Here is a 15,517-nt window from a genome sequence, read left to right on the forward strand (position 1 = left end):
AAACAATAAAATACTTAGGAATAAATTTAACCAAGGAAGTAAAAGATCTGTAAACTGAAAATTATAATACTTTAATAAAAGAAATTGAAGAAGACACAAGCAAATGGAAGGTATTCTGTGTAATGGATAAAAATAATCAATATTATTAAAATGTTCATACTACCCAAAGTCATCTCCAGATTCAATGTGATGCTTATCAAAATTCCAATGACATTTTTCACAGAAATAGAATAAACAATCTCAAAACTCATATGGAACCACAAAAGACCCCAAACAGCCAAAGCAATCTTGATAGAACAAAGCTGAAGACATTAATCTTCATGATTTCAAATTATGCTACACAGTTATAGTAATCAAAACAGTATGGTGCTGGCATACAAACAGACACGAGACCAATGGAATAGAATAGAGAGCCCAGAAATAAAGCCTCATGTTTACAGTCAAGGATCCAAAAATATTTAATGGGGAAAGAATATACTCTTCAGTAAGTGGTGTTAGGAAATTGGATAATCATGCAAAAGAATAAAATTGGACCCCCATCTTATACTATGCACAAAAATTAACTCAAAAGGGATTAAAGACTTAAACATAAGATCTGAAACCATAAAACTTCTAGAAGAAAACATAGAGAAAATTCATGCAATTAGTTTTGGCAATGATTTTTTTTTTTTTTTTTGGCTATGACACCAAAAGCACAAGCAACAAATGTAAAACATAAATAAATGGGATGACATCAAACTAAAAATCTTCTGCACAGAAGAAGATACAATCAACAAAATCAAAAGACAACCTATGGAATGGGAGAAAAGAATTGCAAATTGTATATCTGCTAAAGGGTTAATATCTAAAAAATATAAAGAACTTATACAGCCCAACAGCAAAGAAACAATCCTATTAAAAAATGGGCACTGGAACTGAATAGATATTTTTCCAAAGAAGATATCCAAACAGCCAGGTACATAAAAAAATACTCAACATCACTAATACCAGAAAAATACAAATCACAGCTACAATGAGGTATCACTTTACACCTGTTATAATATCTGTCATCTAAAATACAAGAGATAATAAATGTCGGTGAGGATGTGGAGAAAACGCAAACCTTGTGTCCTTTTGGTGGGAATGTAAATTGATACAGCCATTATGGAAAATAGTATAGTGGTTTCTCAAAAAATTAAAAATAGAACTACCATATGACCCAGCAAGCTCACTTCTGGGTGTATATTCAAATGAAATGAAGTCACAACCTCAGAGAGATATCTATCCTCCCATGTTCACTGCAGTATTATTTACAATAGCAAAAGTGTGAAAACAACCTCAGTATCTGTCTATGGATGAATTAGATAAAGAAAATATGATGTTATTAACCAATGTTACTCCAATACACTTAATTTAAAAAAGAAGAAAATGTGATAGATACACATGAATATTATTCAACCATATAGGAAGAAGGAAATCCTGCTATTTAACAACATGGATGGAATTTGAGGGCATGATGCTAAATGAAATGTCAGACAGAGAGAAATGCTGTATGGTATCACTTATTTGTGGAATCTAAAAACCTGAATTCATAGAAACAGAGAGTAAAATGGTAGTCACCAGGAGCTGGGCATGGGGGAGATGTTGGTCAAAAATAATAAATTTTACTTTATACGATGAATAAGTTCTGGTGATCTAATGTACAACAAGTTGACTATAGTTAATCATTATAAATACATGAAAGTTACTAAGAGAGTATATCTTAAATGTTTTCAACACACACATGTGTGCGAAGTCATGTAGGTGTTAACTAACCCTACTGTGGTAATCATTTCCTAATATATGTTTCAAATCAATGCATTGTATACCTCAAACTTAGACAATGTCATATGTCAGCTATATCTCTATAAATCTAAACAGAAAATGACAGCTAAGAGAAAAAAAGTGAAAAATAGAACTAGATTTAAAATTTGGTGTCAACTAAGAAGTGATATTTCTGAGGCCTCTGTCTTTTTTTTTTTCTTCAAGTGTTTTAGCTCAGTGTTTCTTACTAGAGAGAAAAAAGAAGTGTTTTTGTTGCTATTGGGGTGTGTGTGTGTGTGTGTGTGTGTGTGTTTTAATTTAAGAAATATGAGAGCGTAGGAAGGGAAAGATAAACGACCTTGGAAACTCATTTCTTCTTGCCCTTGGATGGCTCTGCCTCCTGTCTTTTATTTTTTGGAAATAATTCAGGTATGACTATAAAAGGAGGATGTGGAGACAGAACCCCTAGAATTCATTATTTATTTACTATACTGTTGGATGTGTACTGGTCGTGCAATCCTGTAACTACACAGTTTAGTCTATCCTCAGTGGGCAATTAGCCATATTATAAGCTGCAAACCTGAGATAGTCAGTTTGTTAGTTTAGGACTTATGCTTGGCCATTTCTAGTAGACAGAATTTAAGTTTATCTAAAACTGTAGACAAGCCTTTCCTACCAACCAAATAATCTCTGTTGTTTACAAACAATTGCAATTTGGAGTCCCATTTAATTTATTCATGAAGATAAACAGGAAGGGAAAGAAGTGAAATTCTTAAGACTCTGCAATATAAACAATTAACCAATGAAGAGATACAGACCATTACAGCCAGGTTCTCCCTGGCCCTCTCACTCCTTCATCCTCTTTTCCTGGAATTAAACCAGAGTGAAATTAATCTGGTTAGCAGGAATTTCTCTTGTTTAAATGTTATTTAAAAGTAGGGTGGAAAACTATACAAAATGTATGCCTTGTATAGCAGCATAAGCTGAAACTATCCAAGTCTCAGCCACCACTTCAACTATCTGTAACAACTCTTGTTGGAGGGGTCTGCAGTGGGGAAAGCTTTAATCTGGGAAGTTATAAGCACAGGATTAGCTGGGAATGCCTGACCTTGTAATTCAGAATAAGAAATCTACTATATAATGAACTGATTCAGCACCTTTAGATTCAAGAAAACATAAGCAATATGCAGTAGTTTCTCTCTTAATTCCTATTTTGTCCTTAACTGAAAAGTCAGTGAAATCCTTAATGTGACATATTGTCAGGAGATCTGGTTTTATCTAATTTTAGATTTCTCCTCTTGCTTTGTCTCTGTTCTGCTGCTTCTGTTCTCTAGTTCCTTGGCCTTTCTGTAGCACATTTCCTTTTCCCCTTCTCTCTTAAGAACCTTGCAATGGGTCCCCCTTGGGTAGAATGTGGAGAGGAGCCAGAGGGGGTTTCTGATCTGAGCTCGGCTGCTTCCAACGCGGACTTTCATGGAAGTCACTTAACCTCTCAGTGCCTTGCTTTTCTTTCTCTAACTGAGATTTAATTGACATGTTCATGGGGTTGAAGTGAAGATTAAATGATTTAACAAATGAAATGTGTTTAGAAGGTTTCTAACACATAGGAAGTGTTATGTATACTTTACCTATTATCTTTATTTCCAGTGGAAGATTTGGTTTAGTTTCCGCTGCGTTTGTTCAGTTTACACTTTTACGAATCAGTCCTTTCAACAGTATTCTTGAAGAGTTTTCAGCATTATTATTAATAATAATTATTGTTATTATTCTGCAAACTGCATCTACTAATTGCTTATTGCTCAAGAAACAGTTTCTGTAATGAGCATTATTATTATTATTGTTGTTATTATTTCCTGTCCAACAACCATGCCCCCTTAACTTTTAAATAGCATCTGGTTTTCTTTTGGGGAATTCTCTCATTAACTTTAGGTACAATCTGTCAGTACAGTGCTTTCTTTTCCTCCTCAAGCTTAATCTGGCACTCCTGAAATTGAGAATTTGTGTAGTGGGCAGAGCGACACATACACTGAAAATGGTTGGACCTGTTCATTCCAGCTCTAGCGAACCTGGACGAACTTCTCAAGTAGTTCCATGTAACTTAAATTCTCTAAAAGCTACTGATGGCTACTTGAGTTTTCCTCTTAGTTCTGAATGGTCCCCCTATATCCATCCAATCCATTATCTTCTTATATACTTGAGCTGGCCCGAGTAAATTTCTTTTACTCAAACATGATGAATCCTATCTGATACAGATTCTTTCCCCATGCGTTAGTGCTGCAGCCCTGCTCTCTGCCCACACGTTCTGGGCCGACCCCGGTGTTTTGCTCTGCTGTGTTCTTTGTGCTCTGTCCAGCTGCCTCTGTGTTCTTTCCCACTACTGCCATTGTAAGCATATTTCATTCTAGTGTATTTGGCAGAAAGAATCATTTCTTGATTAGTATCTGAGTTGAAAATGGTTTCTCAGTTGAGAAAAAAAAAAATCAAAGCTGTACCAGACTTGTTTACAGTGGCATGTTATTTCCTCAGCACCTTCTAAGGGAAGCTGCTGTGGTCTTTGCTAGCTAATGAGTGGGTGTGTTCTGGTCATGTACCGTGTAACCACACTATCTGGCTGATACTTATTAGACCAGGGATGTACATCTACCCCAAGATAGCAAGTCCAGCATGGCAGGAACTTAGGACTTACACAGCCTGGCTCAAAAAAATGTAAAGAAAGCCAATCAGATCCATCTCTGAGGAATTTAGAATGGGGCAACAGACCTGCTGAAGGCAGCTAACCTTAGGGATATGTATCACAGTGACAAATGAAGAGTCATTGTGTAGGGAGAGCTGAAGTCTTCACTGGAGACTTGTGCAAGTTGAAGCAGAAAGGAACCCTGGAAGAGTGGCAGATGAATAAAGTAATCTAGCATAAAAAAGCAGAAATGCATGAAAACATGATCAAGACAGGGAGACAGGGAGACTGGCTTCTAATGGCTTTCCTGGTATAGTTCTGGCGAGGCCTGACTATTTAGCACTACAGCTGTCAAACTTTGAGGACATTTATATATCCTCAAAATAGTATATCCTACACTTTCCCCTATGATTCGTGAGGTGAAATATTTCCGGCTTAAAGCAGATATTATGACACTTCCTATGTAACACCGATAATCCTACTCCTTGGCAGTAGATCAGGATTATTTCTGTTAAATAGCATAGAGATTCTCTTGTTACATTTCTTGTTTTTTATTAAGTTATTGGCTTTGCGTATGCTACCCCTTCTTCCTAGGTTGCCTTTTCAACTTACTATCAGGCTGGTAGTGACCTGTACCAAGACCCACGACACCATTAGTCTGTCCCTATTGTCAGTGTAGCCCACCAACTCTGTGTGACTCATTCAGCGGTGCCATGGTTCAATCAGAAGTTTAAAGCTCTTTAATTTTTCCCTTAAGTTTTCAATGGAATTGAGACTGTTGCTTCATTGAGATGTCATGTAACTATCCCCTCTCCTTTTGTAAATGCCAATTCCTTTTGAAAACCAGTGTGGAAAATCTTTTAGGAGTTTCTTGGAATCATGCTGTTACAATAGTACAATGACTTTTATAAACTCTAGTTACTCAGGTAGCATTGCATGGTGGCCAGCACCATGGGGTTCTGGAGTTATAGTTGGTTTGACCTCAGCTTTTACAACTCACTAGTTGTTGCTTTGGTTTAGTTTCTTAATTTCTCTGATCTTCATATTTAAAATGGTGATAATCATAGAACCTGTGTAATTGCTCAAAGGGGATAATCTATAATAATAAATATTCTAACTACAGTGGATGAGAAAAACACAGGAATTTATTTTTCATTCACATAATACCATGTTTCCCTAAAAATAAGAAAACAGGTCTTATATTAATTTTTGCTCCATTAGGGCTTATTTTCAGGGGATGTCTTATTTTTTTATGTATAACAATCTACATTTATTCAAATACAGTCATGTCATCTTCTTCTGGAACATCGTCATAAGGTACTAAATGTGTCCACCTTGCTGAGATCTTAACTAGAGTTTATTTTCAGGGTAGGTCTTATTTTTGGGGAAACACAGTAGTCTAAAGGTATTTAGAGTAGGAAAATTGGCCTTATAATTCCTACACCCAGCTGCAACATGTGAGTCCAAAGTGGTTACTAAAATGTTCACCATCTTCATCTAGCAAAAAGGAGAAAAGGATGAGGGGATTGTATGATAATTTTTGTTTCTTTACAGGAAATACCTGGGAATCGCTCATATATTATATCATTATCCTTTGCTGGAAAGTCACCTCTAGCTACAAGGGACGTTGAGAAATGCGTTCTTTGGGTGAGTAACCATGTGCCCAGCTTCACGACTGGGGAAGATGAGAAGAATGGCTAGTACGGTCATTTAGTTTTCTGCCACAGTGCTTCATAAAGTTGTGGTGAAGTTTACATTAGTTAACATAACTAAATTATTCAAAAATAAGTTAGCACTCAGAAAATAGAGTAATAAATCATATACAGATTCCCAGTTACATGTCAATTCATTTACAAAAAAATTCGCCTTCTTTGAGAAGAAAATAGAAATTTTTTCTAAACAAATCACAAACACAATATAACATATTATTTAATCCAGGGTTACTAAACTTGATAGTATTGACATGGAGGGCCAGATAATTCTTTGTTTTTGGGGACTATCATGTGCATTGCAGGATGTTTATTGGACTACACCCAACAGATGCCAATTGCACCCTTACTCATAATTTCCAAAACCAAATATGTCTCTAGATCTTGTTAAGTATTCCCTCTGGTGGACATTTGAGAATCACTGGTCTAATCTCATTAACTGTGTCATTATGATTGTTAATGCATATGTTGATTTTAAGTAGCCTTCTGAAAAAAATTAAGAGTATCTTTACCATTTATGTCAATGAATTAGTAAATAACATTCATGGTAGCTAATTAATGAGGATAGTTTAAAAATTTGCTGTGTCAAGATACATATTCTCTTGGATTTTCTGGAGTTTTTCATGTGTTCTTTGAGTTAAAAATAATCATGGTTCTCTGTTTTCAGCTAATGTTAACTTTTTTGGCTCCTCCTAAATCTCTAACTGCATTCTTGAATTTGCAAGAAGCTTTCTCCACAATATGTACCATAAAATGGCCACCAGTGTGTAATTTTGTGTTCTTTAGAGATCAATATGGAAGGCTGATGGGTAAATGATGGGAGTTTGAAAGGGACATTTGGGAAAATATTATCTGAAAATGCCATTGAAAATCCCTCAAAGTAACAACGTATGTTTTTCAAATTGCCAATTAAGGCTAAAGGGATTGTGAATCCTCAGTGGATAGAAAAATTTTGTACAGCTTGACTGATCTGTAGTTGTTTATTTAGAAGAGTTAATGCATCTTTCCCATGATAATGTTCTAAATTATGCTGTGTAGGTGGAACTGGGTTAAGACTAAGAATCCCAACCATTTTGTCTACAAAATTTACATGCCCTTATGAAATAATACATTTTTTGAATAGAATTATTGTAATCTCCTGGCATAAAGCATGAGAAACTCGGAAAAGGTCAAAGATAAAAATGACTAAATTTTATTCCTCTCCCCCAATGAACTATAGTTAATATTTTGATGGATGTCCTTCTAGTTGTCATTCCCTTATCCTCTTCCTCCTTAGATACAGATGCTTCCAATTTATGTCATCATAAAATAATGGTCATTTTATCATCTTTCCCTATATAAGACTAATTCTTTTTCTTACCTATTACATCATCTGGAATTACCAAAAATTGTAAATGTAGAGAATAATAGCAGTAGTAATGGAAATAGTGGTATCTTAATCTTGTGTCTGACTTTATTGGAAATATTTCTGTCATAATCAAATGTGACATTAGCTATTGTCTCAGAATAATATTGTTTTGTATTTATTTTGTATAGATATGCCTTACTATATTAAATATTTATATACTTATTGATGATTAAGGTTTTATAAGTGGATACTGAATTTAATCGCATGTTTTGATTCCTATTAACATCCTCTTTTTTTTTTTTTTACTTTATTTTTGATGTAATAGATTATATCAGCAGATTTTATCATATTCTATTACTGGAATTAACTATACTTGGCTATTGTGTGTGGTTATTCTCAGATAGTGGTGGATTTCCTGTATTCTTTAAGATTTACTCTATGTATAATTGAGATTGGCTTGTGTCATATTTTAAATAACATATTTTTTTCAGAATCCTTTTCTGACAAGAACATTTTCCACAGTTAAAGTAGGTTAAGAAATGGTCACAGATTAATATTACCCATTATCATTTAGATACTCTGATTAAATCCTTTAGTCAGAAACTTGTTTTACATATGTAAACTTAGTATTTCCTAATTATGTTTAACTAGAAACTGCCAATTTCCCCAAGAAATATGTAACATTATCCCAGATAACTAGAATTCTCTAGAACTCACCTTGGGGAACATTGGTTTGCTCTTTTTCTTGTTGGGGATACCTTGAATGATTCTAAGTCCTTTAAGAAAAAAAATGGAATAGTTTCATCTATTTCTATGTGCCTGACCGATTTAAAAAGCACTGTAATTATTGACTCATTTAACTTGCTGCTAAATATATGTTAAGAATGCAGTTTTCCGTTGAAGGAACTTTTTTGAGAACATTGCAGGCACTTCCCTGGTTATAGCTCTAATTCAGCTTTCTTGTCTTTCCTGAATAACTTATGATTTGTATTTCTCCAAAAGTAATTTTTCTTTGGAAAAAATTTACTAATACAAAGCTCTATTAGTATTCGTCTATAATTAAGAAGAAAACCTCTGTAATGATATCTTTTTTCAAAGGCCTACTACAATGTTTGTCATTTATTATTTCTTAATCTTGTTAGGTGTTTATCAATTTTATTAGTCTTTCTGATGAACCAGCTCTCTTGATTCTACTTTTTCAATTCTATTGTCATTCTGCTCTATAATTTATTAATTTTTGTCTTTAATTATTTTAAGATGTTTTGTTCTTTCCTACATTTAGTTGAATTTCCTGAATTTAGTTGAATCTGATTGTATTTTGATTGTCTGCCTTATCCTTACTCTTTTAGGGACTTTGTTATTAATAGTCCTATGTCCTGGTGACTTCAAGTTTATAAGGAAATGGATAATAATAACAAAAAAGGTTGAATAGCCCACTTTAGATCATTCTAATTACTGTAGCAGCTTCTTAAAATTCTTCTGTGGCACAATTATTTATAAAAATGTGAACCTTTATATCTATTCCTCTATTTTTTGTTCTCATTTGTTTCACAAGTGCTTGGAATATTGTTTTCAAAGATGGCTACAATGTAGTCCCTTAGTAATGTGACTTTATCCTTCTTTTTTTTTTTTGGAGACATGAAGTTTCTCCTCCCCTTAATCTGTGCTGGTGTTGTAATCTGCTATGACCAATGGAATGAAACAGATGTGATATTGTGTAACTTCTGGCCCTAAGTCTTAAGACATCTTGAGACTTCCATTTTCACCCTTGGAAAGATGCTTAGCCTATAGACTATCAAATGATAAAAATAAACTAAGACTACCAAGTACAGAGACAGGTTATGTGGGGAACAACTGCCAGTATCACATTCCCAGATATGTTAGTGTGCTATCTTGGACCTTGCAGCCTCAGTCAAGCCACTTCAACCAGTGTTGTATGGAGCGAGAGCCAAGCTGTCTCCTATTAATCATGCTTGAATTCCTGACCCACAGAATGGTGAGCAATAAAATGACTGTTGTTTTCAACCACTAAGATTTGGAGTGGATGGACCTTAAGGGCATGATGCTAAGTGAAATAAGTGCAGCATTAGATACTGGAACTATCTTTTTTTCTTCTTGACATTATGCTCTCTTTCAGAGCAGGAACATTTTTTGGTGTCTCCCCACAGAGCAATGTACTGACTGCACAATAACTGTAACTGAGTAAATTGATTCTATTTCGTATACCCGGGGAAAATTTCTCAAGGTTAGGTTGACAGAGTTCAGTGACTATTAGTGTGTTTTGGAAAAGCACAGCCAGATAGTATACAAATGAAAATGTGACTACTATACAACTCCATATTTTCTCTAAGAAAAATACCACAAATTAAGGAAACAAATATTAAATGACAGCTGTAGTAAAATGTGATACAATATACTAAACACAATCTGTGGTCTTTTATCATGAGGACAAAAATAAAAGCTAACCTCTGAGTAAAGTATAATATTTCAAAGCAGATGTGTACATCATTAAAGGTTTTACTGTTTTGAGTTCTCCCTCCCTCCATCCCTCCCTTCCTTCTTCCTTCCCTTCTTCCTTCCTTCCTTCCTTCCTTCCTTCCTTCCTTCCTTCCTTCCTTCCTTCCTTCCTTCTTTCCTTATAGTGGATGGGATAACATATATAAGAGAAGAAAAATCCAAAGTGCCAAAATGGATTTTTTGCCATGTTCTTTCAAGTAACTAAATTCAATGTTTTGATTGGTTGAAAATCACTTCCTATCTTACTGTCACCTCTGACAGCTACACATGGGAAGTTGTGTCTTTACTTATCTATTTTTATTTCTTCCATTAGTGTCTAAATAACAGCTGCTTGTACTGAATTACGGGAGGGATTGTCTCTCCTTCTTTCAAAAGAAAGTCATTCATTAGGGCGCCTTACCTTTACTAAGAGACATGTTCTCAGCTTCATGATGGCTGGCAGCCAGAGAAGCAATTTCCTTTCCTTTAAAAGGGGTTGGAAAGCATCTGATTATATCGGGAAGAGGTATTTCAGTTTTCAAGGTGAAAGAACACTTGCTTCTTTTATAGATAATGAAAGAAATAAGATACATTAGTGAAAGGCAGAGGATATACCAATTAAAAATATCCAGGAAGGGCGGGATGTAGTCTCTCCACATGTTATCTCAATGTAAATTAGCAGAGCCGGTAACAATACCAGTTTTTCCCTTTATGACTTAAATAGCTCAGCTTTTAAAGCAGGTTTCCTTGAACATATTTTCTATAACAGAACAACCGATAGGAAAATATTTACTAATTATGAAATCTTAAATTTTGTTTCCCTGTGTCATTAAATGCCTGGAACAGGAGTTACAACTCTGGGAAAAAACACACAAAAAAAACCACAAAAAAAAAACCCCACCTTTCTATCTAACTAATTTTACCCGGACCTTTAGAATTTTGTTTAAGAGAAAGAAAACGTGGAGATTCCTGGGATTAACAGATACAAGAATAATAGCTATTGAAATTATCTTCATTATTGTGACTTTCAGATAAAATAACATAAATGAAAAAATACCCAGTCCCCACAGGGTATTTCAATTGATATTTGTTGTCTACCTTTTTCCACATATCCTCTAAACCAATACTGTTCAATAGAAATATAATGTGAACCACAAATATGAGGCACCTATGTCATTTTAAATTTTCTTGTAGACACATTAAAAAAAGCAAAAGGAAACCTGCAACACTAGTTTTAATAATATATTTCATTTAACATGATATAGCCAAATGATATAATTTTACTATGTAACCAATATATACATTATTAATGAGATATTTTATATTCTTTTAAAAAAAATACTGGGTCTTCAAGATCTGTTATGTACAAATTTTACATACAGCACATCTCAATTTAGATTAGTTACCTTCCAAGTGCTCAATAACTACATATGTCTCAGGGCCACCATACCAGAGGCACAGCTTTATGTTTTCTTTATTCAATTTCTATGTTTATTTCTTCCTCATGTTTGCTTCTAGGACCATGTCTGTAACTTCTGGTGTATGTGGTAAAGTTCTTCTGTGTCTACACTGGGGGAGACACATGAATTCCCCTCTTCCTGCCTGTGCCGTTTTTGTGTGCCATTTTTATAAATTTCCTTCCCTCTTTATTACCGCTTTATGAGCCAGCTATCTAGCATTTACTTAGGAATGCACCAGCTTTCTATGTTCAGATCATTCACACACCTACTCTGTTTATTTCTAATGTCCATCCCCACCTACTTCTCTGAGGAAGCTAGTTGACATTTTGCAAATCAAAATCTTTGAGGCTCAGTTTGATTTGTAGAACAAAGGGTGTTAATTAGATAATTTCAAAGGTCTTCTATACGTTTCCTATTCTGACTCTAGGGCTCTTCATGTTAATGGTGCAGACTCAGCGTTGTGAAGGTGGCTGCTCACTCACTCAATGTCCAGGTTCCCCATCACAGTGGGTCATTTCTGTAAGCACAGAATATCCTAAGCAAAGACGCTCTTTTACATAATGTATTGCATCAATTCTTCCTTCATCATGTATCACCTATATCTAGACCCTAATCATCTCTCCAGATATTTTATAGCTGTTATTCCATTCCTCATGATGTCTCTCTCTAGTGTTGGTTTAAGTTTGTTTGATTTATCACATGTGTAACTTTGACTATATATTTATGGGGATAAACCAACAGGAGAGGCCCTATGTTTCTATATGTGAGAGAATATGAACTAGACATTGGGGAATTAAGGTCCCAAATTCAAGAATGAAATTTAATATCAGTCTAAATGTGAGCAGTAAAAGTTGGTCTGATCTAGAAAACTTCAAAGAAGCTAGAATGCAGGAATATGTTAGTTAAGAATTTAATATATCTTATTTTTACCATCAAATGGATTCTGTACCTCTATAGTGCAAATTATGAAACTCTCTGATAATGAAGTAGTTTAAATGCCATAAAATTTGAATTTTATAAATCATATAATATATGATTTAAGACCAGTATGTGAAATTTATATAGCCATCTGTGATCATGGGATATTTTAAAAATATGCCATATAATGCCAGCACAGCCAGGCCCCATGAAGAAATGGAATATCATTTACCCTGTCCAGTATATGGTATATAGCAGCCCTTTCAGGACCGATGACATTACTTATTATCCAGCAGCATATCATCAGCTTGCCATTCCCAGAAGGTCCTTCTCTTCTAGCTATTTCACTGTGCTCATGGTTCAGTGCTCTCTACTGCCTCCCTTGTTACTACTATCACTGTATCTGCTTCTGTTAATTTGGTCTTATTGAAAACATCCAGAGATAGTTGGTCTATATATTACACATTCAATATAGAACAACTTTCCTGCTTAGTGTTCTCCAGACTGAAGTGTAAGGAGACAGCTTCCTTTATGTCTAACCTAGAAATGGCTTATCATTTATCCATTCAATTATTATAGGGTTTTACTGTCGCGTAACTTGAAGCATAGTAACTTCCATGCAAAGAACTGTCTAGAGCTGCTTTTCCTAATTCAGTTTTGGGTATGTAGCAGATACTTGGGGCTTTATGAGTTTCCTAGGGCAAGCACCTACTGTCCTCAAGGAGCTCTTTGAAACACTGGTACTATAAAACAAATAGTACATAGGAGCTAAAGGAGCTCATAGTCTGTCCTAAAGTTGCTTGCAGTCCAATGTAGAAATGCAGATTATTGTTTATTTATTTATTTATTTATTTGCTAAAAATGTGGTTATGCAGAGAGATAAGTGGAGGTGCAATGAAGAAGTGGTTAAATTTGGTTGGAGTGTCCAAGAAGCCTTCATAGGAAAGTTGATTTTGAAAAAGTGTCTTAATTGTAGATGTTTCCAGTTAAGTGTGGAGATAGGTAAGGAAAGGGGAATGTAATTCTAGAATGATGATGTAATTTGAATGAAAGTACAGACGTGTAATACAGAAACTGGAAGAAATGTCTTATGTTAAAGTGTATAATGCAAGGATGGTACAGCAAGAGATAAGTGGGGTACGTACCTGGGGGCCTGATCAATGAAGGCCATGTGTGATGGGTTTGGACTTTATCCTACAGTGAATGGCAAGTGATTGAAAGATTTCAAGCTGTTGAGTAAAATGACAAGATTTGTATTTTAGGTTAGATAACCCTGATAGCAGTATAGAAGATGAATTAAAGATGCAAGAGACCTGAGGAATAATACTTAGAGTGGGGTTATTACCTCCGTGTGTGAAAGTGCTGATGAGGTAAGGCTTTGAAAAAGAAAGCAATAGATAGAAAAAAGGGATCAAACAAGGAAAAAGAGAAGGATTAACAATATACAAGTGTAGGTGACTGATGTGGGGCTAAGGATAAAAGAGGAGACTAGAATCATTCCCAAGTTTTGTCTTCTATTTTTATGTGAATCATGGTGATTTTGAACCACGATTCAAAGGTAACCCAGAAGGAAAAAGAGATTTGGGAAAATTCTATATACAATACTTGTCATTTCAAGAGCTCCAACCAAGGAGGCATGGTAGCTGTTGGGGCACCTATTTTAGCTAAAGTTATAAAGAAGAATGTCGGAGAATGTCTAGAGAGAAGAAGAGAAGACCCAACCAAAGCTGTCTCCATATGTAGAAATCTCCAAAAGTAGGAGTCTCAATACTGTTTTCCATATGTGGAATCTGAAAACAAAACAAACAAAAGAAAACAAAAACTGACACATAGAAACAGAGACCAAAGTGACTGTTACCAGAAGGGATGGAGTGAGGATGAATGAAAAAGGTGAAAGGGAATATGGTCAATAATATTGTGATGAGTTTGCATGGTGACAGATGATTACTATAATTTGTGGGGTGATCACATCGTAAGGTATAAAAATGTCGAATCACTATATTGTAGACCTGAATGTAATATAATTAATATAGTATTGTATACCTACTATATTTAAAATAAGACAAAGTTGTAGAGACTCCAAACTTTAAGAAGTCAGCAAGCAGAAGAGACTGAGGAATATTTAGAGAGGTTGGTGGAGAACCAAGAGACAGTAGGAAAGAGTTTAACCGTGACAAGGAGTATACATAGGTCAAATGAAATAAGGACTAAAACAACCCATTACAAAATAGTGACATTTACTGGAACATTTATAGAGCAATGGGAAGGATAGAAACTTGTTTCAAGTCATTTGAAAAAGTAAATGTGAGACAGTGGAGACAGCGATTTCAGCTCATTCTTTTGGAGACACTTTAAAGGGGAAAGGTTAGCATAACGTACAGTAGGAATCAATGGAGATCATGAGACAGGTTCTGCTTTTCTTGATTACTCAATTAATCTATAAATGGGGGGAGCCGTACTTAGCATATTTATAGCCCATAAATTAGGAACTGAAACCAGGAGGGAAAAATTATGCAGAAGAAAGATATAACTGTTGTACCAATTCATATCAAGAGTAAAACTTGGAGAAAAAAAAAGAGTAAAAATTAGCTTTGAGGAGGAGAAAATCTGAACAACTTCCTTTAAAATTAATGACAGGTGATATTAATTGCAAACTCTTTTTAAAAAGGCAAAATGATCAATGCAAACTCTTTCTAAGAATCTGAGCCTCTTTAAGGTAGCAATTTCTGAGACCATTACATGAGATAATATGTGCAAAAATGCTCAACATATGATGTGATTAGTGCTGATTAATCTATTTGCTTCAAACCTTACAATTTTCTCTTTTCAATACTTGTGTCTTATAAATTTTTCCCCCAAATTATTTTTGGCACCAGAAAATTCCCTCTGAAAATAAACCATTAGCATAGATTCTCATTTCCATTACTACCAGTGCCTGTTACTTCAACAAGTTTAACCTTTAATGGTCACAGATCTGGTTAATTTTAAGTTGGAGCTTCTTTCTTTAAGCCCAGAACTTGCTCCCAGGTTGTTCCAACATGCCATATAATTTCTTTAAAAAGCTCAAAGCTTAACGTCCAATAAAATTATTTCCTAAAATTACTTTAAAAATAAATAAATATAGTAATAA

The 15,517-nt window shown here is 34.7% G+C and overlaps 1 long non-coding RNA gene across 1 annotated transcript in view; it reads left to right on the forward strand.

The window, feature by feature from the left end:
• Positions 1-6,038: 6,038 nt before the first annotated feature.
• Positions 6,039-15,517, forward strand: part of LOC141571291 (uncharacterized) — a 203,734-nt gene continuing 194,255 nt past the window's right edge. The window contains exon 1 of the long non-coding RNA XR_012496051.1: positions 6,039-6,103. This is a non-coding gene — a long non-coding RNA (uncharacterized LOC141571291). The remainder of the gene's footprint in view (positions 6,104-15,517) is intronic.

The sequence above is a fragment of the Rhinolophus sinicus genome, linkage group LG04 (assembly GCF_036562045.2).
Source record: "Rhinolophus sinicus isolate RSC01 linkage group LG04, ASM3656204v1, whole genome shotgun sequence".
NCBI classification, from domain to species: domain Eukaryota; kingdom Metazoa; phylum Chordata; class Mammalia; order Chiroptera; family Rhinolophidae; genus Rhinolophus; species Rhinolophus sinicus.